General features: G+C 37.0%; 1 long non-coding RNA gene across 1 annotated transcript; it reads right to left on the minus strand.

Moving 5' to 3' along the window:
- Positions 1 to 1084: 1084 nt before the first annotated feature.
- Positions 1085 to 4834, minus strand: LOC118631212. Its single transcript, XR_004959745.1, has 4 exons — positions 4770 to 4834; positions 3486 to 3601; positions 1858 to 1907; positions 1085 to 1266 (listed from the first exon to the last, which is right to left on the minus strand). It is a non-coding gene; the product is annotated as an uncharacterized LOC118631212 (long non-coding RNA).
- Positions 4835 to 25015: the final 20181 nt, after the last annotated feature.

Genomic DNA, 25015 nt, shown 5'->3' on the forward strand with positions numbered 1-25015 from the left:
CCAGTTCCCAGTGGGGGGCATGCAGAAGGCGGCCAGTCAATGTTCTCTCTCATCAATGTTTCTATCTCTCTCTCCCTCTCCCATCCTCGCTCTCTAGAATCAATAAAAAAAATTTTAAAAAAAAACACGAATTGGGGTGGGAGTCAGGGGAGGCAGAGGATAGAGAGTTGTGGTTTGAGTCTTTCTCCCAAAAAGAAATGTTCAAATATCAACCTCCAGTACCCATGAATGTGACCTTATTTATAAATAAAGTCTTTGCAGATGTAATCAAGTTAAGATGAAGTCATACTGGATTAGGGTGAGTTCTTATCCAATGACCAGTATCTTTATAAGAGATATTTTGGGTCACAGGCACAAAGAGAATGCCATGTGATGGCAGCAGTAGACATTGGAGTGATGTTACAAGACAAGGAACACAAAGGTTTGCTCAGAGCTGGGAGAGAGGAATGTCCCTCTGTGCCTCCAGAAAGGGCCAGTCCTGCTGCCACCTTGATTTCAGACTTCTAACCTCAATATCTATGAGACAATAAATTTTTGTTGTTTTAAGCCACCCGATTTGTGGCACTTTGCCATAGCAGCCATAGGAAATGAATACCATTTCTTTTGGTATAGAGAAAATTGTAGTTATACCTCTAAGATATTGAGATGGAGAATCTGACACCAACCTTTCTAATTATCAAATACTTACAGACCTAATCTAAGTCTTTATTAGGATCCAGTTTGCATATTTACTTTGGGACACCCAGGCCATATAGGAAGTGTCCTTGTACCCTATGGATTGAGTATCTGAAGAGGAATTTGGAAGCTGTTGTCAAGATCTCTTCATATCAAAATGATGGGAGGGTGAGAGCATCCATGGCTGATTAGGCACACTCTTTAAGGCAAAGGAAACTCATCAGATGAGTGTCCTTCTCTGAAATAAATGAGTTAACTAACGGGCACCAAGGATCAGAACACTCAATTGTGTTTACAGCGTACACTTTAAGCAGCAAACCTGTCTATGTCATATTTTCTTCCAATAGACTGCCACTCCTACTGGCAGCCTCAGATACTAGTGTTTCTATCACATTTTACCAACCTTGACCACATTGGATGAAGCTGAGGTTCAGACCTCTGGCCTATGGACTGAGACAAATTCTCTCTTTCTCGGGATTTTGAACTAAGACATATAAACTGAGAAGCAGCTGGAAATGGTCTCTGGATCTAGGTGTCCTCATAAACTGGGAAGCTGGGCCAGCCATTCTCAGGCAATGACCAAGACTGCATCTGTAGCAAAGAACAGACAAGACACCTGTGAAAGTAGATGGGGTAGGAGAGGGAAGTTTCTTGGTTTTGCTTGTACTCCTGCTCTAAGATCTGATTTTCCTTGATATTCATTTGTTCATCTTGCCTTTGTTTCTATGGAATACCCCGATATCTTTATAATAAAACACCCTCACACTATTTTGAATGGAATTTCTATTTCTTCTAATTAGATATCTTGTTTCCTTGATATGTAGATATGCTTCCATAATACAACTTGAGTGTCTGTATGATTTAGGTTTTAAGAAATGAACTCTCAAAGGAAGCACCACTATAAATAACCTTGTACTAGGGAAGGTTGCGAGAACCACCCTGAGCTGGCCAAGAGCAGAGGGACCACATGACCAATTTAGGAGGCTGTAAGGAGAGCCGCTGCCAAAGGAAATAGGCTCCACTTAGATGCTAAGCCCGTGAGGATAAAAGCCAATGAGAGAGGCCATGAGCAATACTGATCCATTACAGCCTACAGCTTATCACTAGGTACATCATATTATTTGCAACTTTTCCACTTCAGGGTAAGGGACTCTTGGGAGAGAATGGGGGCATGACCCTTACCAATTCAAGAGTAGAGGTTGAGGCATTATTGTTCTGTGGTTATTTTTCTGCTGTGGAGAGAGAAATAATATTGATGCAGTTTAAGGGTGATAAAATACTGAGTAGGAACTCAAGCCACTAAATAAGATTAAGTTCCTATATGGAAGGGGCTATAGACTGAACTCAACTTATGAGATCCTTCCTTTCTCCTTAAATGCAAGTTAAGAACTAATACATTCATTCACACATGTTGTGATTGCTCCATGACAGGCATGCAAGGCGATTCTGCTATTGAAAGGCATCAAGGTCAATAGGTTGACTAGGGTATCATCAAGACAATAAACCAGGTATTAAGATTAAGGGAATGGTCTAGTATTAGAACTTGAAAGATGGGTTGGGCCACAGAATAGAAACCCAGGACTCAGAAATTCCTAATTCAACTCTCTACTGAAGTGAGGACAACTTGAAATAACGTGTGCTTTATCAGGATTTTCACTTGTTAGCAAGAATCGATTCATTCCCTTGCTTCATGTCCTGCAATTTGATAGAGCATACAGTTTCCTTTGAAAACTGAACCCGGGGCTGGGATCAGTTCAAGGGGCGTGAAACCTGCCCACCGTGTCACTCTCGCAGCAGGAAGCAATGTTTACTTTCTGGGTTTCCCTTTTTTCTCCTAGAAAAAGAAAAAGAAACCCTGAACTAAAGTCCTTTTCAGTTATTTATTTATGTAAGAGATTTGCTGAACACAATATGAAGTCTGTTTTTCAAGGAGTATCTCTTCCAGAGATGCTAGGAAATAAATAAGCATGAACGGTTTTCCACAATGCCAGTGATGGACTGAATCTAAAAATCAAATGGTTCTATGAATCTTTACTTTTGAGCCTTTGCAGTCTAAGGGGAGAAAATAATGTATCCATCAGCCACACGCAATTAACAGTATTATTTGACATTTTCCAGCTGTGGCTCAATCCTGTGACAAGGGCATTCATTTTTGAGATAAGGGGATAAGAAAAATGTAAGGAAATGGTGATTTGTCTCCACACACTGTGTTCTTTGATTCTCCAAATCAAAACCATCATCCAAATAACCAAACCAATTCATTTTAAGAATAGAAAGAGGCTTCAGAAATAACCTTCAAGCTTCATTAAGTAGTTGCTTGATATAATGAAATTACAGAAAACTTTGATTTTTTTTGAGGAAAAATGATGAATTACAGATAGTAAAGACAGAATATCCAGCCCTTTATATTTTTTCCTAATGCATCAAATTAATGTACATTTCAAATTAAATTAAGTCTGTGAGTCCCATTTTTAAACTATTGTTCTGAAAACATAAATCCGACTGAAATAGAATAAGAATAGGTTGGAAAAATCTCAATTGCAATGGTGAAAAAAAAATCAATGGAATACAAATGAAACTCAAAAATCCATAACTCTTAATGCAGGATAACATTTGAAGTTCACCTAATCGCTAAGTAGCTTTTAGAGTCACTGGACCTAAATATATCAGAATGACACTATCTGATATTAAGTTAAAATGCATAACTAAAATCATATTTCAAAAAGACCAAAAAAAAGAAAGGATTGATGTTTACCCCTTATAGTACAAAGCTCATAATACTCACATAGGTATGTAAAATCAGAGCATACCTGAGGAAGTAACTGTCCTTTGTAGTTTAGTTTGGATTTCGGTGATGCTGACATGCATACATATCAGTCACAAACAAATGTTATGCTCCTTCCAATGCTCATTCCAGGTTCTGCATCTATTTTAAGAAGATAATTGTTTTAAATGCAGTCTCATTTTTGTTAAATTAAACCAAGTGAAAAGGAATGGCAAGTCTCTAAACATATCCATCTTCTTTATTCTCTGTGAGGTCTACAGAATAAAGTTAATTCTATTTCCACAGTGAGTAAACATCAAATGAGATTTTTCTGCTTATTCTCTTCTAATAGGGAATTATAATCTTTCCTGCAGGCCTCTCCCATGAAAGAATACAAGTGCCTCTGTTAGGTCATTTCTGCAGTCAGAGTAAAGAGACAGGCTAGGAAGGCTGAGATCTCAGGAGGCCTGCTGCAATGGTATTTCCACCTGGACACAGCAGCCATCTGCCTGCTCCCTTCAATGCCTTCCCTCAAGGCTTAGTGACAGCAACCTTGGGAACAAGGTTTTCTTAATTTACTTCAGGCATCTGCAGAATAAATCATTGTGCCAGCAACTCATGCCCAGGATCATTATTTTGACTGAAGCTGTCTATATTTTACTTACCATGGGCAGACTTGATGCTTACGTTTAGGCAGCTCCAACTCATACAATAGATTTAGAACCCACCTTCAAAAATAGTTCTTGTTGGCATACACTTAAAGATTTAGAAAATTATTATCATTGTCAAATCCCAATCATCCGAAGAAAGAACTGTGAGTCTTAACAGTAATAAAATCTCTTTGGAGTCCCTAATTCAGGTTCATTTGCCTGGGATTTTCTGGGAGCCCCGTCTAGTCTGATGTGGCATAGGTGCATGACGCAGGATCTAAACTACTTAGAAACTGAGTGGAGACATACACAGTCACAGTCTCACAAACCCAGCATTGGCCTGGGTTCCTATTTAGGAAAAGGGAAAACAAACTTGAAGTCTCTTTACACCATTTGTGTATTACTCCCACTCGTAAATTGCTAATAACTGAGGAAAGAATAGGCATGCATATCTACAAACAAAACAGTGATCAGTTCAAACTTCATCTCTGAGTGTTTTCCACTTCTTTGTTCTTTATTTCCACAAATAATTTACTTATCTATTTTTAATTTTATTATATTTATTGGGGTGACATTGGTTAATAAAACTATATAGATTTCAAGTGTACAATTCTTTAGTACACTATTTGTATACTGCAATCTCTCCAAATTACTTATTTAAATGTGCATTCAGCAAGCACCTGGTTATAGGGAGACACCACTGTAGGCAGTATGGATACAGCAGCAAAAACACAGACAAGTCCCCATCATCAAGCTTACAGTCTGCAGGAGGGACAGAGACAACCAAGAATTAAAATCATAAGCAGTGTCATTTCAGAAAGCGATCAATGCTGTGAAGAAAATAAAACACAGGGATGTGCTGGAGAGTTAAAGGGTAAGAGCAGATCAGCCTGGGTGTAAGAAAGAGCTGTGGAAGAAAACGACATTGAACTGAGATTGAATAACAGGATGTAGGTGCTCCTGGATTCAGTGTTCTAGGCAGAGAGAACAGGAAGTGCCAGCCTAAGGTGGAATAAATTTGGCACATTCAAGGAACAGAAAGAAGCTTAGATCTGGTGAGAGAGGAGAAGAATGGTTAGGGATGACAGCAGAAAAATATGCAGGCACAGTGTAAATTGGATTTTGTAAACCATTGCAAGGTGTTGGATTTTATTCTAAGTACGATGGGAAGCCACTGGAGGTATTTAATGAAGGGAATTACATGATCTGATTTGCATTATTTAATTTCCTTCTAGCTTCTGGGACCAGGGTGGTGGTTCACACCAAGCTGTCGGATCCAGAGGGTTGAGAGCCCAGGGGAACTGGAGCTTCCCTGGACTGAGGTGACTTAAGGCTATCTCACTCTGAATGGACCATAAGAGGACACTTCAGTCAACACTTATACATCACAGGCAAGGCTTAGCTACAAACTGTTCTTTGGCCATGAGCAGAGGTCCCTCTTCCTGCCACTTAAAGCCACGTCATTTCTTGAAATAAAGTGCCAATAATGCAAGTAAATCCATCAATTGGACAGGCTATAGCTGAACTACAAGTGAAGTTACACTGTAACAGATATCTATAAAATGCTGACAATTTCAGTGTGCAAAGAACAGAAAGGTAATACATCCTGGTTTGTAGCATTCAGTGATTGCACCAAGAAGTAGCAAATCTATTTGTACCGAATGTAAATGTGAAAGATAATGGATTGTTGCCTAGCAAAGGGGAAAAATGCTTTGTTGTACAATACTTCTGATTGCTGTTTGCTAGAACACGAAGTGATTAATAATGGCTAATGCACATTGTTTAAAAGGCACATTTTTCTCTGATGATTAGTGATGAACATTTGGTGCGTAAAGAGTGGGGAATGGGGGACATCTTTAATAGTATAAACAATAAATAAAGATAAAAGAAAATTCTAAAAAGGCACATTTTTTATGGGCTCTAGTCCAGTAAATGATTTTTAATGGTCATGAATTCTCAATAAGCTGAAGCAGGAAAGTAAAAACTAATTTCCAAGGTGAAATAAGCCTGTAGAGGCCAACCTCAGAAGAGAAAAGGAAGATAGTAATGACTGTGTCAGGCACTTCTAGTGATATCATTTCACCCATTTCTACTGCTGAAGGGTACTATCCCTTTATTGGAGATGAAGAAACTGAGGCTCAGAGATATTACAGCACTTGACCGTTACCACAAAATGAGTTAACAACAGAACTATCTCTGTATTCAGAGCTATACCTGAGCATAGAGCCTGATTTTTTTCCCATTGCACCACGCAAGGTCAAAGTCAACAAGAGAGTAATTGGATGTTACATTCAGGGGTGAAGCAAGTGAATCTCTGGAGAACTTGAGTATAAAAAGAACTCATGTGTCCTTCCAAGAGACCGTCCATTCCCACCACTGCTGACTTTAGCTGCTACCAAGGTCTCAGGACAGAATTACTATGAAGAATGCAATTGTACATGACCTCTGAGTCCCCTCTTTGGATCTTTATCTCATCCAGCAAGGCCTTCCTGTTGCCTTTGTCTTCTTGGCCTACATAAATACGAGCATCTTCTCTCAAATTCTCCATTTGTGTTAAAATAGAAGTAATGCATATCAAGCAGATATTCATTTTATGAGAATAGGAGATTTAAATTATTAAATGTATCTGCATATTTTTCAGAAACGAGTCAGTAGACAGGAATAACTTGGAGAGAAGCAGGGCCTACCTCCGGTCCTGGAATCGACCTGCACAGATGGTACCTCTAGCACACCTAGGGTAAACTCTGGTCCTATAACTGCCCCATCAAAATTTACCTGACATGGCTCCTACTCCTCTTCCCTCTAGTCAGCCCTTCCAAATATGCTGTGTCCTTTTCCATTTCTGTAATTTAGCGACTGCCATAAATCCCTTCTGAAATTCTTTCCTTCCTGCTCTTTGTTCACAGCTTAGTCTTACAGCTCTCATTCGAGGCCAGCAGTTTTAAATATAACAAGTTTTATTAGCATCAAACACTTCCAGCATTAAAACCTTTAAATCATAAAAAGAGGAAATTGTTTAAATCAATGCGATCTTATCTCCCAAGCAACCATTTTTAATATGCTTGGCCTGTTTTTAGTGCTTTTCTGATCATCCCAGGTCTCTGTCCTCAATACTCTTTCTCCCTTTCCCTCTCCTTCTCTCTCCTTTGAACATCTTCAGTTTACTGACTATAACAGTAAGGTCATTACTTATTCAATAGACCTTTAAGAAATATTTATTAAGCCCACCTACTTTGTACCAGACATCATACTAGATTCCAGGGTGGCCAATGGGACAGATACGGCTTCTGCCTGCATGATATTCATAGTTTAGTGCCTATAATTATGACTTATTACTTGATACATCTAACTTACTAACTTAACACTCCATTCATTTTATAAATGAATAGTGTCCCCCAAGATTCAGTGAATATTTCGGTGAACTGAAACTCCTTGAGGTCAGAGAACACATAATGTCATTGTGATCACATAGCCAGTACTTATCACAGTGCTCAAAGGATGCAAAACAAATCATTAAACTGGTCTTTTCTTTATATCAAAAATAGCTTCAATTATGTGGGAAAGAAGCCCTATTAATGAGCACGTTGTTGATTTATGAACCTTCTATTATAGTCTGTTCCATTCTATACTAGACCATTTTAGCTAAAAATACGGGGTGGGGCAAAAGCGGGGGTACAGTTGTTCACATAAAAAATAATACAATAATTAATAAATAATAATACAAGAATAACCTCTGTGTTTCACATACTCACAACTGTAAATCTACTTTACTTTTACCCCACCCTGTAAATAACAGTAAATTTTTCATTTGAGTACTACAGTTTATAGTCTGACCAGGCAGAAATGAAGTCCACTTTATATTAACATGGTTTCTAAGCAAGATATAAAAAAAACTATTATTTGATCAAATACAATAAACAGATGGGAAATTATAGTGAAATAAGTAGCATGTGTTTAGAGTATACAATAATCACTGTGGCTTGTACAGGATCTGACACATAGTAGATGTTCAAAATACACTGTTTATTTTCATTGGTTTATTAAGCAGTTCTATGAAATGTAGGTGTAAGGTAAAATAAGAAACAATAGTCTCTCAAGTGGGTTAGAACTACAATTGGCAAGAGAATGAAATCTTGAAATTATTATTATTTCTCTTTATAGTGCCTCTCTTTGTTAAACATGCTATAGCTAGAATTTGTTATTAATGCATGGATTCCCCTGATTGTTCAGAAATATGTAGACATTTTGTTTCCTGTATTTCAAGTTCTATATCCAAAATATTCATCAATGTTTCCAGTAAAACACAGTGATATTTAGGCCAGTGTTATATAGAATAAAATGCACCACTATCCCCGCTCCCCAAATTTGTTTGTTCATTTATTTTTTGATACTGTGGTAAATTCATGAGTCATCAATTAATAAATCAATGCTCTCAACCAGATCAAACCAATGATCAGGCAAATCATCTAAAAACAAAGGATGTAGTCTACACTACAAAGAAAGTATAGACTCAATAGATACTATAGATCTAGTTCAAAAATACCTACAAGATAGAAACTATTTTCAAATGCCTTCTTTTGAAAAATAGCACTGTTCAATAAAGAATTTCCTGTCCTTGGTGGCCCTCCCAACAATGAGGATCGCTTCTGACCTCTCTCTGCTGCAATTTCCGCAATTCCTCTTTCATTTCTAACCCATTCTTTATGAGTGGCCACACTTCAATTATAAGCATCAAATTTCATGGTGCTCTTAATCATGGTTTATCTGGCTGTCTGATGTGTTTGTCCAACCCCTGAAAATCATCAAATGTTATGGTATCACATGGTAAACGATGGCTAAGTTGTTAAATGTTTAAATGGCAAAACAAACTACCTTATCACCTGAACAAGTCAATAATCTATCTGTTTGACCAAAGGAAAAATCAGTCATACCAATTTGTGGCTCTATGATAAAAAAATTAATTAAACTAAATCCTGTCCTTTGCAGCTGGTTCTGATGATTAGGAAGCTGTTGTAAAGGATCCCATTATCAGACTCCAGGAGAACTAACTCTTTTCAAATACTACCTGTAAGGTTAGAAGCTGATGCCGACAATTAATAGACTAGCCCTTCTGATTTTCATTTGAAAATTAATTCTCAGTTTGGCTATAGCACACATTACCTGGTAATGCATATGGCAGATGCTCAACCGAGTATTAATTGAAGACCAAAATGAGCTAGGATGAAAATGAAATAGCGACTACTATGACCATTTTCCTCCATCCCGCAGAATGTTAAGGCCCTAGTGTGCTTTGCAGAAGCCTATTAGATTACTTCCTTTCTGGACAATCACAGTCATATCCCAGGAAAAATTTTTCTTTGTGTCTGTTATTCTTAAGCCTTCTACAATATCACATTTAAACAAGACTATTAGGTCATACACACCATGTATGAGTCACAAGACACTACAACGTCTCAGATTATAACTTTAAAAGATAAAACAGTGTTCTGTGATATCATAAAATAAGAAATTCTACAGTCACATAGTTTGATTAACAGAATGTAATATATAGACATCTATATGTATATACACATTTTATACTTGAATTTAATACTAAACATATATTGAACATGGTCAGTTTTCTTTGATTATTTACAAAAACATCAAAATCTTCCAAAATCTTAAGATTATCTTTTTGAAGATTATCATTTTTTAATTGTGAGAGATCAACAGGTGTACAGAAATGCCAGGTAATAGATATTGTATCAGAAGCCAGGTATACCAGCTTTTACTGTAATTGGTGCTATAGCAACCATTTTTTACTCTAGCTATTGTCCTCTTACACAGACAGATTCTCTGATATTTCAAGGATTAAATGAAACTTTGTAAAGGAGAAGTCTAATGGCTAGAGGGGTCTTTGTTAAGGTGATAAAAATCTTTGACAGTTACACCTTATGAATGTACTATAAACCATCAATGGTGTTCTTTAAAAGGATTTTATGGTATGTGAATTAAAGCTCAGTAAATAAAGGACCAGTCACTCTTCTAATAATTAATCTAATGTATTTAATATGCTACATATAAATGCAATATAATTAATACAATGGTCTAATTTTATAAATAATCATATATTATTTTTTAAACTTTCTTTAAGGTTTATGTTATTTGTGTTATTTTGTGTTATTTGTGGGGTTGGTAGAGGAAACAGAGTTCCTGCCTTAGTTCAAGGACTAACCTCTTAGAAGTGGGTGCCTATAAGATGCCTTAGGTGAAGAATATATCTAACGTCATCATAATTTTAGATACACTAACAAATCAGTAAAGAAAATTTTACCATGAAACTTAAGCAAAAGTACATTATGACTACAGAAAATTACTCAAAGGCAGGTCTCAAGAACCAAAAAAAAAAAAAAAAAAAACAGGTAAAATAATACTTTTACGATGGTAGCTAAAGAAGTAATTCAATACTTTTTTGCTAATTTCAAAAACCTAACAGTTGGTAAGGCAAATACAATTGGTATGGTGGCTGGCTCATTGGACTTCCTGGTAGACAACTGACTTCATGTACAATTCTAAGATAAATTATTTAGGAATAAAAAAATGATAAGCAATGTTACCAACTGCTTTGTATGAATTGCCAATGTAATTGGATGTTGCTTCTTCATCTTCATAACAGTAGAACTAGGACCAACTAAACTGATGTTGTCTAGTGTTTTATTCATCTGGTTTTTATTTACTTGGAGATATTAAAAACTACAAGATAGTCCAGCTGGTGTGGCTCAGCAGTTGAGTGTCAACGCATGCACCAGGAGGTTGCTGGTTCGATTCCCGGTCAGGACACACGCTCAGGTTGTGGGCCCAATCCCCAGTGAGGGGCATGCAGGAGGCAGCCAGTCAATATTCTCTCTCGTCGATGTTTCTCTCTCTCTCTCTCTCTCCCCCTCTCACTTCCTCCCTCTCTAAAATCAATAAAGAAAAAAAATTAAAAATAAAAATAAAAAATAAGAACTACAAGACATCTATGTTCACTAAAATAAAAGGTTATATAGAAGGCATACTAGATAGCTTTCCATTTTCTCCATTTGTCAGCATAATTTTCCCTATGAACATTTAAATGGCACATATAAAAACAGCCACAATGAATCAGAATGCTCTAGGAAAATAGTTTATTAATTAGTGTTTCAGATAGTTTAAAATACTTAGATGTCCATAACTTATCATTTAAAATCTCTTTTTCAAAACATATTTTGTACTTGCCTATCTTTTCAGGTAGAGTGATCATAATTGAATAGTTCTGTCATAATTAGAAGTTCTTATAAATATATACTACATTATAAATTGAGGTGAGTTATAATGAATTCAGAATTATTTTGGAAGATCTTTTCTAAAAATAATAATAATAAAGCCTTTAAGCCCGATTGCTTTCTTCATTTTCTATTATTTTTAAATATTTTAAATACTATATGCAAAGAAATAAAAAAGAAAATTACTAAATTATAAGGAGTTATAAGTCATAAAAATGGTTATAAAAGAATAAGTATTTTGCTTAACGGGTTCTAGTTACTAAAAGTCAAATCATACACTGGAAAAGGACTAGAAACTTCATGTTTCCCATAACTTGATCCAGTAGTTCTCAACCTTGAATAAAAAAAAGAACCACCTAAAAAAGTCCTTAAAAATGAATGAACCACCCTGGCCGGTATGGCTCAGTAGATAGAGCATTGGCCCATGCACCTAATGAGTCATGGGTTCAATTCCAAGTCAAGGGCACATACCTGGATTGCCACTTCAATCTCTGGCCCTGGCTGGGCTCTCTCGGGAGGAAACCAATTGATGTGTGTCTCTCACATTGATGTTTCTCTCTGTCTGTCTTTCTCTCTGTAACCCCAACCTGCTTCCACTCTCTCTAAAATTCAATGGAAAAAATATCCTCAGGTGAGGATTAACAACCACCACAACAAAAAATATGAACCCACCCACAGGTGGTGTTTCAGGTCATCGAGTGAGGCTCCTAGACATTGATAGTCTTTAAAAGTTCCCTGGGTGATTCTGATCAGTCAGGGTTGAGAACCACCATCCCTGAATCTTTCTTCCCATACAGCTCAAACTTTACCCCTCCTTTAAGCTTCTCTGTATAGTTCTTCTTGAAGTAATGTTTTTCTCCTCCAAACTACTTGTGTGTATAACCACTTGTATCTTGCCTGTCACTCCTTCTTCATCTACCTGGCATTCCAGTTACTTATGAACATGGGCATGTTCCTTACTTGACTATATCTGTGTCCTTGGAGCTAATATTTGTTTGCACACATTAAGTCAACATCTATTTACTGAGTGAATAAATAAATGAAAACTAAATGCACACGCTTTCCCACATTCCCTACACTTGGTTTCATGACCTGGCCCACTTCCTTATTGACCCCATAGTTCTTCTTCCCCACAAAATGTACAGTCATTGTATGCAACTATTAAACTATAAATACACAGAGAAGACAGAGTTTGGGGGGATAAGGAGGGGTACGTTCCTAACAGACTATAATTAACAAAATTAAAACTGTAAAGATCCAACTTACCTCTGGTTAACTAACATACCTTCATGAGGTTTATTCCATACCTATATGTTTTGGCCTTGAATAAATCAGAGGCCACTCACCATTGTTTTGCACAGTGTGCACTGTTCTGATCCAATATCTATTTACCATCTATGTCTTCTTTTATGTACTGCTGTGATATGACATGGCAATAAATGACAACTAAATTCTAAGTGGCATGTTGCTTCAGTTTTTTAAATACCACCTGTAATTCTAGACACTTAATGTTTCAAACTATCTATAATAATAGTAAGCTTATTTACAGGGTGACAAATCATTTCTGACCTGTCTAAATTCAGATATTTATTATTTGTCCTTGGTTGAGATAAATTCATACCTTTAGCCTCTCTTATGGATAATAATTAAGGTGAGTAACATTTAAAACCCTATAGGAGCTTTAAATGTCTTTAAGGACTCAAATGTCCATGTCTTGAAGGTCTCAAATGAGCCAGTTTAAAGAAAGAATTATCAGATTATTAGAATGCTGTAGGATGAGTGGAGAGTCAACTATTGGTGACCTTCTACCTCTCTAATTACGTTCTTACCCATCTTCCTCTTTTTACCCTTAAAATGTTTCTTTTCCCAAAATTTTGACTTAGTGTTCTTTACTTCCAGTGACAAACTTCTCAAAATATATATCTAATCATTCTTGATCATGAGCTCCTAATACATAATCCACCTAACTTTTGGACATCTAACTAGATGTCAAACATGGCGCGTCCAGATATAAACTTGTCATCTTCCCCCAAAATCCCCTTGCCTGCATGATCTCTCTCAGTGAACAGCAAGCTGTCTGTTCACATGTAGGTCAAGGAGGGAAGTTAGGGGTCTTCACACAGGACTCCATGACCTTGCTCACCGCCCACTATCAGTCAATTTAACTTAGCAATAAATTTTCTCCTTAGTATCCCTAGAATCTGACTGCTTCCCCCATCCTTCTTACTCCTACCATCATTATTTCTCTTCTAGATTGCATCAGTTATTGAGTCATCTATAAGAGAAAAAGATTTAACCATATCACTCCCTACTTAAAATATCTCCCAGGCCAACCATACTATCTTAAACTGGTAAACAAACATAATATGACTTACAAATATCTATGTAGTCTGGCTTTTGCTTACGCCTCTCCCAGTCCAAATAACTTCAAGCACTATTTACCTTCTCAGGAAGATCCCCGTGATCCCCCAATCTCGATTAGGGTCCTAGCTTAGGCTCCTAAAAAAATGCTGTGCTTAAAGTATGAACACCACACTGTGTAACTAATGGTTTACTTGACTAGCATTTTATACAAATATTGAGCTCTTTGAGGTCAAGGGTTGTATCCTCATTAAATTTTAAATTCCCAGCATTTGATATGCTAATTGGCAGAGAGTAGACAACAAAGAAATGTTTGGTGAATAGACAACACAACTAAATATTCAATAAATTAAAAAATATTATATTTATATAAAGAAAACAAGTCTTGGAAGGTGAAAGGGAAATGGAATAATAAGAGAAAAAAAATAAGTTTCCTAAAATGAAAAGAGAAAGTGTGCTAAAGTGGCCGGAAAAGACCAACTTTCTCTTTCAGTCTGCAAATGGCTTAAATTGCCATAGTGGCAACTAATATGAAGAGTTTTCTATTCATAACCCATTTTGAACTTGCTCCTGAATCTCAGATGGTTCTTCACAGCACAGAAGTCTCTTTAAATTCTGAGCCTGGTGGCAGAATGAACTGTAAGAAACATGAAATCTTTTTTTCTCTCCTTAAATATTAAGAATTGTTTATATTATGCTTAGAAAAACAATGTCATTTTGCAACTACTATTCATAAATATGTATCTTAGAAACTGCTGAAAACAATAATAATGAAACATTCCGTTTTCACTGGCTTTCTCCAGAGAAGAGAAAAGGCAAGATTTTTAAAAAAATTTTTTAATAGTTGCAGAAATTTTTGGCTTAAAAAAACAAAGTTTCAGAAAATATGCACAAAATTAAATTCAGTCCAAAAACTTAAGATTAAAAAGTTGCAGGACTACTTTTCATGGCAATATAAGTGATCAATTATGGTATCTATGAACTTGGAGCTAAGAGACCATGATATCAAGTCTTTGCCTTGGGCAAATCATTCAAACTCTTCAAACCCCAGTCTCCACACTATAAAATAGAGGTATCTGCCCAGCCTGCCTCACAAGATTATTCTAAGAATTAAATTCATACATGTGAACATTTATTTTAACAAACACTTTTTTTAAACTCATCTTTATTGTTGAATGTATTACAGATGTTTCTCCCATTTTTCCCCATTGACCCCATCTTCCCCAATCCTGCCCCCCTCCTACCTTCCCCACACTATTGTCTGTTATGCATATATGCACAGAAGTTCTTTGGTTTATTTCATCCCGCCCTCCCTCCCCCCTTCCCTTTGAGGTTCATCAGTCTAACAATCAATTTGTACTTCTTAATTCCTTCATCTTTTTTACCCATTCCCCCAGCCTCCACCCATCTGGCAAGCAACAAAAAGTTTTCTGTATCTATGAGTCTGTTTCTGTTCTGCCTGTACATTTTGTTTGTAGATTGAATTGTTGATAGATATGTATTAATTGCCATTTTATTGTTGATATTTTTGTTCTTCTCCTTCAAGAAAACCCTTTAACATTTCATATCATACTGGTTTGGTAGTGATGAACTCATTTAGCTTTTTCTTGTCTTGTGGACTCTTTATATGGCCATCGATTCTAAATGATAGCTTTGCAGGATAGAGTAATCTTGGTTGTAGGTCACTACTCTAGACATCAATGACACAGTTGTATGTAAAGCTAAGTCCCGGCCCTCCTAGAACTGAAATTCTAAAGAAAAAGACAGACGAAAATCAAATAAGTAGGTGGATATATACCTTCAAGGAGTAGTGAGTGCTCACAAGAAAAGGAAGTCGGGAGCCTTTTTAGAGGAGACTGAGTGAAGTAACCAGCCTTCTCTATCTCCCACTCTTTACCCCCTACCACACATCACTCCAGCCCAAGAAGTAGCCCACTGTCCTCTGAACAACTCACAGTATTTCCCTGCTCCTCTTCCCTTCTGTTATATCCTACACCCAGATTTCCCTCCACAGCTACCTTTGAATATCCTATTTCTGTTTTAAAGGCCAATTCAAAACACCAGCTTTGGAATGTATGTGATCGCTCTAGCCACTGATTCCCAATCGCACACTAATGCATCTTTTTCACTCCTCCAGCAAGTATTTAGTGAGCACCCACAATGCATTTTGCCTCACATTATGGTTATATTCCTCTTTTTTCCTTCACTTTCCACTTTCCTCATACCCTACTAAAGTGTAAGCTCACTAAAGAGAGATAGCTTTTCAGTTTTATATCCTTTCTAGAACCTACCACAATGGTGGGCATCTAGGGAACTAAATACATGTTGTCTGAATGGAGAAATGTTTGATTGTTGTACCCTAAGTAGGAGGCACTATTTCTCTCTTTAAAAAGAGAGAAATGAAGATCAGCTGTCCCACAACTCTCCTCATCCATCTTAGAATTCTCCTACCACAAAATCACATGTCCTGTCCTGGCCACTGTGGCACAGTGGTTGGAGCATTAGACTGAGCACCAAAGGGTGTTGGGTTCAATTCCCAGTCAAGGGCACATATCTGAGTTCAATCGCTGGCCCCAGTTGGGGCATGTGTGGGAGGCAACCAATCAATGTGTCTCTCTCACATTAATGTTTCTCTCCCCCCCACACACCTTTTCATTCTCTCTTTTAAAAAAATCAATGAAAAAAAATATCCTCAGGTGAGGATGAACAAAAATAAATAAATGACATGTCCTGTAGAAAAATTATGGTCTCCCTCCAATTTGTTCTCACTTCCCTCCATTGGGATCTATTAAAGGGTAATTTGGCAAGGGGTATGGCTCTATAATATGCTTATATCCACTTTGCAGTTCTTGCCTTAAAACCAAGACAAATCAAGAGGATGCAGAATACACTCCGAGCACCTAGTAAACTTAGAAGTGGTAAGGCCAGCAGAATAAAACTCTTTGACTTTGAGTTTATCAGCATTGGAGGCCCATCTACTTCAATTACATGAGGTCCCAGGGAAGCCATGGCTGGGGACCCAAGTCCTGGCTCTGACTAACTCCTGTCTTTTGTTACATAAAATCTGTGCAAAAAACGATACTGTGAGATACAAAGTTAAGATAAAATAAAAATATGTCAAAAATATTCACTGGAGGTTAAAGAAATTATATGACCATTTTAAGAAAACATCAGTTTATTCTATCAGAGTCTAAAACTACTCCAGTCATGTGTCCAAGTGTGCTAGAGCTACAAAAATATCAAAAGGAAAGTTAGTAAAGAAATTTGGAAAAAATTGGAAACCTATATCAGTTTGCAATATTCATACATTACTCTAATACTTTACTACCTGAATTATACAAAAAATCAAATCAAATCAAAATTTGAATTACTGTTGCCCTCCAGATTTATGAACATTTAATCTTGATGAGTACACAAATACTTTTTTCCTACAATTGAACATGCTCTAAATATGCTGCATTGACAGCCCCTGATATAATGGAAGGTTATTTCTGTTCTGGTTATTGTTCACTGACTTGAGTGAAGAACTGAGTTCAGTATAATGGCATATTCATTGAGAATTTTGTGTGCATTCCACTGATGTCATTATTGCAATTAATTATATTTAAAAAGAATATTTGATATATCTAAAAAAAATCAGTCATGTGGAACAGTACACAACTTTTAAATACAAATTCTGAATCTTAATTCAGAAAGCCTGACACACAAGCCCCGCAGCATAAACTTTCTGACCTTCAGATAAAGTGTTGGGAGTGTTTAACATTTATCCAAAGCTCTAGAACAATGGAAAGTATATGCATACTTCCCTGAGGCCTTCGTCCTTATCCAGTGTTTTATGGAAAAATCTGTTGCAATTTCTGAGTTGTGGGGTCAAAATGGTGTAACCAAAAGCTTTGGATCATATTTTCTTTGCATTAGAGAGGGTCTGGATTGATCATCCTTTTGTGTACAGAATATATCAGAGTGGCAGGGAATTTTTTTCCAGTGTATAAAACTTTCCACAACAAACACCACCGGCAATATATTTTTTTAACATCTAAATGTAAATCACACAAGTTGTTTTCTTCAGAGTCTAAAAATCTGTAGTTCAAAGTTTTCTACAACTTTTTAGAATTACAGACTCATCTCAAACTACAGTTCAAATTACACACTTGCACATGCAAGCAGGCGCAACACGTGAGCTTGCATGCACACACACAAACATGCACACATTAAATACTCTTTCGGCTGCCTCACCAATGGATCCCATAGGTAGGTTCTGAGAACCAAGAGAGACAGGTGAAGGCAGAACAAATGTGTGGCTGCGAAATGAGGAGCAAAGGAGATCCAGAGAGAATATTCTAGCACAGCAATAATTTGGGAAACAAAGACACCATCCAACAAAACATCCATCCAAGACAAGGGGTTCCAGTTGAAAAAATATATCCCCCCCCCCCAAAAAAAAAAAAAGATCTTCACCTTGGTTAGTAAGTCTGAGAGGCTGAGTAGATGGCTTGGCTTGAGCTCCTTGAAGCACCGATGTATAAAGCAGGACCTTCCACAGGAGTTTGGGCTTGCCTTTGGTGAGGAAGGCATTATTATGGCCATGAAGACTACACACAAAATGTTCATTACTGTAGCTTAATTGTCCACTCTGAAAACAATGGTTAAGAAAGCTATCACACTTTGCCTGCACCGGCCTGGAGACAGTGGTTCTCATGCACGCAGCACCCAGTGAGATGTACTGCACATCAGTGGAGTGGACATGGGCAGAGCCTTGGCAGCCAGGCTCCAACTGGGCTGCTGCTTCTGGCACTGTTCCTACCCAGGCAGATGTATTCAAATCAAACAGCTGCTGTAACACCTGCCAGTAACCTGTCCCACAATACCTCCACTACCCCAGTCCAGCCAATGCCACCACCAGGGCAAGTGGCGGTGCTCCACAGTCCACAGCCAGTCTCTGTGATCTCGTTCTCTCTTCTACATCTCTACTGTTAAAAAAAGGCCCCGGCCAAGTAGTTCAGTTGGTTAGAGCTTCAGCCCAAAACGCCAAGGTTGCAGGTTGGATCCTGGTCAGGGTACATAGAAGAATCAACCAATGAACCCTGGAGGGTTTGGTTCAGCAGTTAAAGCGTCAGCCTGCGGTCCAGAGAGACCGGGTTTGGTTCCTGCTAAGGGCATGTACCTCGGTTGCAGTTTGTCCCTGGCCCTGGTTGGACATATGGGTGGCAGCCACTCGATGTATCCTTTTCACGTTGATGTTTCTCTCTCTCTCTCTTCCTCTCTCTCCCACTCTATCTGAACAAAAAATGGAAAAATGTCCTCGAGTGAGGATAAAAGAAAAAAAAAAAGAATCAACCAGTGAATGCACAGATAAGTAGAATAACAAATCCATCTCTCTCTTAAAAAAAAAAAAAAAGAAAGAGACTTGGGCCAAGAAATGTCTATACTTCTCCATCTTCTAAACCCAATCTAAATGGTTTTTAGATAGCCAGTGTAACGAGAAAAAGCAGGTCTTCACTGAATCTGCTAATTCTACACCTAATTTTATTAACACGGAAAATGTTGAGACTCTCAGATTTGATTAGTTTGAAGAGGATGTGCAGGGTTTGACTAGATGATAAATGCCAATATTAAATCTACTGGACTTTCATGGACAAGGTGAAGAGACACACCAAAGTTAATCCAGAGATCACTTCTTCAAATGTGGCTTAAGAAGTATGGACAAATAAAATCCTGCCTTGGAAATGAATAGATTTCATCTTACCTAGAGATAAAGAATGGGATTTGACACAGAGTCAGTTTTCATTTGGTTTATTAAAGTTATAAGGCCATAAAACAGTTAGGTAAAGCAAAAAGCTAGGGTTCTATTTATATGTACATTAGAAGAAACTTCCAGGTGTTCCAATAAATCTTCAGTGGATTACTGCACAGTGCTAATTTAATGCTGATGTAACTCCAGATAAAGTTTTACATTGTTGCCCTGGTCGGGTGGCTCAGTTGGTTTGAGCATTGTCCCATACATCAAAAGGTTGGGGTTCAATTCCTGGTCAGGGCACATACCTAGGTTATAGATTCGATCCCAGGTTGGGGCACATATGGGAGGCAACCAATCAATGTTTCTCTCTCTCTCTCTCTCTCTCTCTCTCTCTCTCTCTCTAAACATCAATGTAAAGAATATATTCTTGAGTCAGGATTAAAAAAATAAAAGGTTTACATTATTAAGCTATCACTGTTCTCTTGGGAATTGAGCTCTTTCCCCTGAGGTTTTGAATTTGACATTATATTTGACTTTTGTATAACTGATATGTGCCAGGGCAATGAAGGATTGGAATCTACCCCAAAGCCAAGCATAATGAATAAATTTTATATACTTACTACCTGTTCCCATTCATCAAGAGCACCAGATTCATTTAGCTAAACTAATACCAAAGAATAGCAGTACACTGACCTCAACTAATTTCAAAATGCTTTTTATTTCTGCATATGTTTAATACTTTTTACAATTCAAAAAATTACTGGTTTTGAAGGTAAAATTGAGAAATCTTAAAGTTGAAAAGGCAAATATATGAAGAAGCCAAAACTGTAAATCAGATATTTGGGAAGTAACTGGAAGCTTACTCTTTCTGTACATACTTTAAAAAAAAAAAAAAAAAACTGTGAATCAGAATAACCATACTTGGAACACTTTTTGTTATTGGTCAATATTTTTAGATAGAACCTGATCCAAAGCCTAATGTATGCTTGATTTTAGAAAGCAAGTCTTTTCACAACTACTGCGATGCACAGAATCTTTTTAAAAACAGACACTCCCTAAAAGCTTTTGCTCATATGATCACACGCTGATGCTTAGGTGTCCAGTAGCTAATATGGTCACAGTATTCCTGATACCTGAAGTAATTTTTTTCCAACTTTAGAAACCCTCCCAGGAACACACAGCAGGTCTCAAGCTACTGTGTGTGTGAATGAACATTCCCCCTTTATTTCACCCCTGAATGCTGTCTATCTATTTTGAATTGTATATTGTATTTGTGTGTTTATACTTTGATTCATAGTAACCTCTCATGTTATGAAATTGATTTGCACTGAACAAAAACTGGAAATTTTTAAAATGAATGTAAGAGAAAAACATTTGTCACACACTCAAAAGACTGGTGTACAGTTACTAAACATGATGCTAATAAAAAGCTTCTGATTCATGGGGGAAAGCATATGTTTTAAAAACAAATAGAAAAAATCAAGATAGCAACTGGATAGAAAATAACTCTGCTAAAAACAAAACATAACTATGTAGTAAAAAGAGGGCTGACACACTATGGAAAACAGTATGGAGTTTCCTCAAAAAATTAAAATGGAACTGCCTTATGACTCAGCAATTCCATTTCTGGATATATATTCAAAGAAACCCAAAACACTAATTTGAAAGAATATATGCACCCCTATATTCACTACTGCATTATTTACTATAGCCAAGATAACGGAAGCAACCCCAGTGCCATCAATAGATGAGTGAATAAAAAAGAAGCAGAGGTACATATATACAGTGGAACACTACTCAGCCATAAGGCTCTCTTACCCTTTGAGAGGGCATAGAGCAGTGGTTCTCAACCTGTGGGTCGTGACCCCTTTGGGGGTCAAATGACCCTTCCACAGGGGTCACCTAAAACCATCAGAAAACACACATTTCCGATGGTCTTAGGAACCGAGACACCGCTCCTCTATCCATCTCCAGGCGGGTCCACCCACGTGCAGATACACCCACATACAAGTACCTGGCATGATGACATCATCATGCCAACCCCATCATATACACCCCATACAAATACAGGTGTATGTAATAGGGTTGGCACCATAATTGTACTTATGTGGACCAGTCACACATGTGTAGAGAGCAGCTACTGTGTAGAAAGCAGCTAGTCTGTTAAAAGCAGCAGTATTGGAGGTAAAACAACACTTCATGAATTATAATTACTGGGTAAATGTAAAATCATATACTGTATAATCAACTACTGCAAAAAAAATATCTGTACCATAGGAACTTAATCTGGATGCTGATCAGTCTTTTTATATTCAGCTGTGGTTTATGTGAATACTGGCCCCTTGTGATAGTAACAGATATGTTAAAAACAAAAAACAAAAAACACAGAGAATAGTAAATCATAGGAAACTTTAATGAACTGTACTGATTAAACTATGCCATATATCATCTTTTGTATTATTAAAGCTATTATTATATATTATTTTCATTAGCAAACCATCCCATGACAATGGATTGTGTAGAGAAGAATGCTGAAAAGAAAATGTAGTTAGGATTTTTTACAGTATGTTTTTACCTCAATAATTACAACAGGAATTTCACAATGTGTTATTTGTTGTGAAGTTCTATCAGCCAAATCTATGAAGCCAACAAACTAAAACACCATTTGTATAGCAAGCATCTGAGCTTTGCCAGCAAGGATACCAACTATTTTAGAAGCAAAGCTGATGGACCCAATAAAGCCAGACTTGACACTGGTGGCAAGTACCACAAACAAAACATAGCAGCCATCGAAACTTCATATTTGGTGGCACTCAGAATCACCAGAGCTATGAAACCTCATACCATTGCTGAGGATTTACTGTTGCCAGCGGCCAAAGACATTGTTCAAGTTATGATCGGAGACAAATTTGTTACGAAATTGAGTGCAATTTCCTTATCTAACAACACTATCTGCAGAAGAATAGATGACATGTCTGCTGATATTCTTGGTCAGGTAATCCAGGAAATTAAATCTGCTCCACTTCCAATATTTAGCATCCAGCTTAATGAATCTGCAGACATTGCAAACTGTTCACAGTTACTGGCTTACGTGAGGTATATTAATGATGGTGACTTTAAAGATGAGGTTTTTTTTTTTTTTTGCAAACCTCTTGAACTGACAACTACTGCATGTAATGTATTTGACACAGTTGGTTCATTTCTGAAAGAGCGTAAGATCTCTTGGGGAAAAGTTTGTGGTGTTTGCACAGATGGTGCTATGCTAGGATGTTGATCTGGATTTCAACTTTGGTACTGAATGAGTCACCAAAAGTCATCAGAACTCACTGTATAATTCATTGGCAAATATTAGCAATAAAGACGCTGCCACAAGAGTTACAAGAAGTAATGAAAAGGGTCATACGTTCTGTCAATTTTGTAAAGGTGAGAGCACTTTAAACAGTCAACTGTTTTCGCAACTGTGCAACGAGTTGGATGCACCGAACAATGCTCTGCTATTTCACACTGAAGTGAGATGGTTGTCAACAGGAAAAGTTTTAAAATTTGTTTTTGAGCTTCGTGATGAACTCAAATGTTTTTTAATCAGAAAGTAAGACCGCAGTTTGAAGCACTTTTCAGCGATAAAAGTGAACTGCAGAAAATAGCTTACTTGGTTGATATCTTTGCCATCTTGAATGAGTTAAATTTATCACTGCAAGGATCAAATGCAACATGCCTTGATTTGTCTGAAAAGACCTGATCATTCCAAATGAAACTTCAGCTTTGGCAAAAAAAAAAAAAAAAACTGGATGAAAATAAAATTTACATGTTGCCTACCTTATCTGCTTTGTTTGAGAAACATGACATCGAACCAGACAAAAAGATTACGATGATAATTTCTGTGAAAGAACACTTGCAGTTGCTTGCAGATGAAATTTCATTGTACTTTCCAAATCTACCTGACACCCCATTTGCACTTGCCAGAAGCCCATTCACAGTTAAAGTTGAAGATGTTTCTGAGACAGCACAAGAGGAGTTCATTGAACGTATTAACAGCGATGCAGCGAGAACTGATTTCTCTACAATGCCAGTTACAAAATTCTGAATCAAGTGTTTGCAGTCATACCCTGTTCTGTCTGAGACTGTGTCGCACCTTCTTCTTCCATTTCCAACAACATATCTTTGTGAAACAGGGTTCTCCAGCTTGTTGGTTATCAAGTCTAAATACAGAAGTAGACTTGTGGAAGATGATCTTCGCTGTGCTCTTGCAAAGACTGCCCCAAGAATTTCTGATCTGATGAGAAAGAAGCGATCTCAACCTTCGCACTGACCTTGGCTTTTTATGCATGCTGTTGCAAAATGTAGCAATGTAGTTTACTGTTGTTATATTAAGACTGTTACCCATGCTACACCATGCTTCAAGACAAAATGTCATTTATTTGTAATTAGAAATAAATATTTCACAATATATAATTACATATTGTTTTTTTGATTAATCACTATGCTTTAGTTCTGTTCAATTTGTAACAAGGAAAATACATCCTGCATATCAGATATTTACATTACAATTCATAACAGTAGCAAAATTACAGTTATGAAGTAGCAAAAAAATAATTTTATGGTTGGGGTCACCACAACATGAGGAACTGTATTAAAGTGCCACGGCGTTAGGAAGGTTGAGAACCACTGGCATAGAGGGACCTGGAGAGTATTATGCTAAGTGAAATAAGGCAGTCAGAGAAAGATAAGTATCACACGATCTCACTTATATGTGGAATCTAATGAACAATGTAAACTGATGAACAAAATAGATCATGGAAGCAGGGAACAGACTGATGAATCTTAGAGGGAAGGCTGGGGGCAGGAAGAGATTAGCTGAAGATATTATATGCAAATATGCATAACTAATGGACACACACAATAGTGCAGTAAATGCCTGGGCAGGAACAGGGTGGAGGGGCCAAGGGGGGGGGCATCTGTAATTCTCTCAACAATAAAGATTTTTTTTAAATCTTACTATTTGCAACAGCATGATGGATATCTAAGGTATTATTCTAAGTGAAGTCAGACAGAGAAAGACAAATACCATATGATTTCACTTATATGTGAAATCTAAAGAACAAAATAAACAAACCAAATAGAAACAGACTCATAGATACAGAGAACAGATTTTATGGTTGCCAGAGAGGAAGGGGTTTGGGGGCTGGGTAAAAAGGTGAAAGGATTAAGAAGTACAAATTGGTGATTATAAAATAGTCACAGGGATGGAAAGTACAGCACAGTCAATATAGTCAATAATATTGTAATAACGATGTACGGTGCCAGGTGGGTACTGGAAATATCAGGGTGGTCACTTTGTAAAGTATATGATTGTCTAACCGCTATGCTGTACCTGAAAGAAATAAAAAATAATATTAAATATAAGCTGTAATTGAAAAATAAACTTTTAAAAAGAGGGCTGACAAATTACTTCACAATTGTAATTAAAATTCTATATAGTTGTGTTTTTCTTTTTTCTTGTTTCATTTTCTGTATCTGTGTGTTTTCCTAACTTTTTTCTTACTGT

Source organism: Molossus molossus, unplaced genomic scaffold (assembly GCF_014108415.1).
Source record: "Molossus molossus isolate mMolMol1 unplaced genomic scaffold, mMolMol1.p scaffold_m16_p_15, whole genome shotgun sequence".
Classification (NCBI taxonomy): Eukaryota; Metazoa; Chordata; class Mammalia; order Chiroptera; family Molossidae; genus Molossus; species Molossus molossus.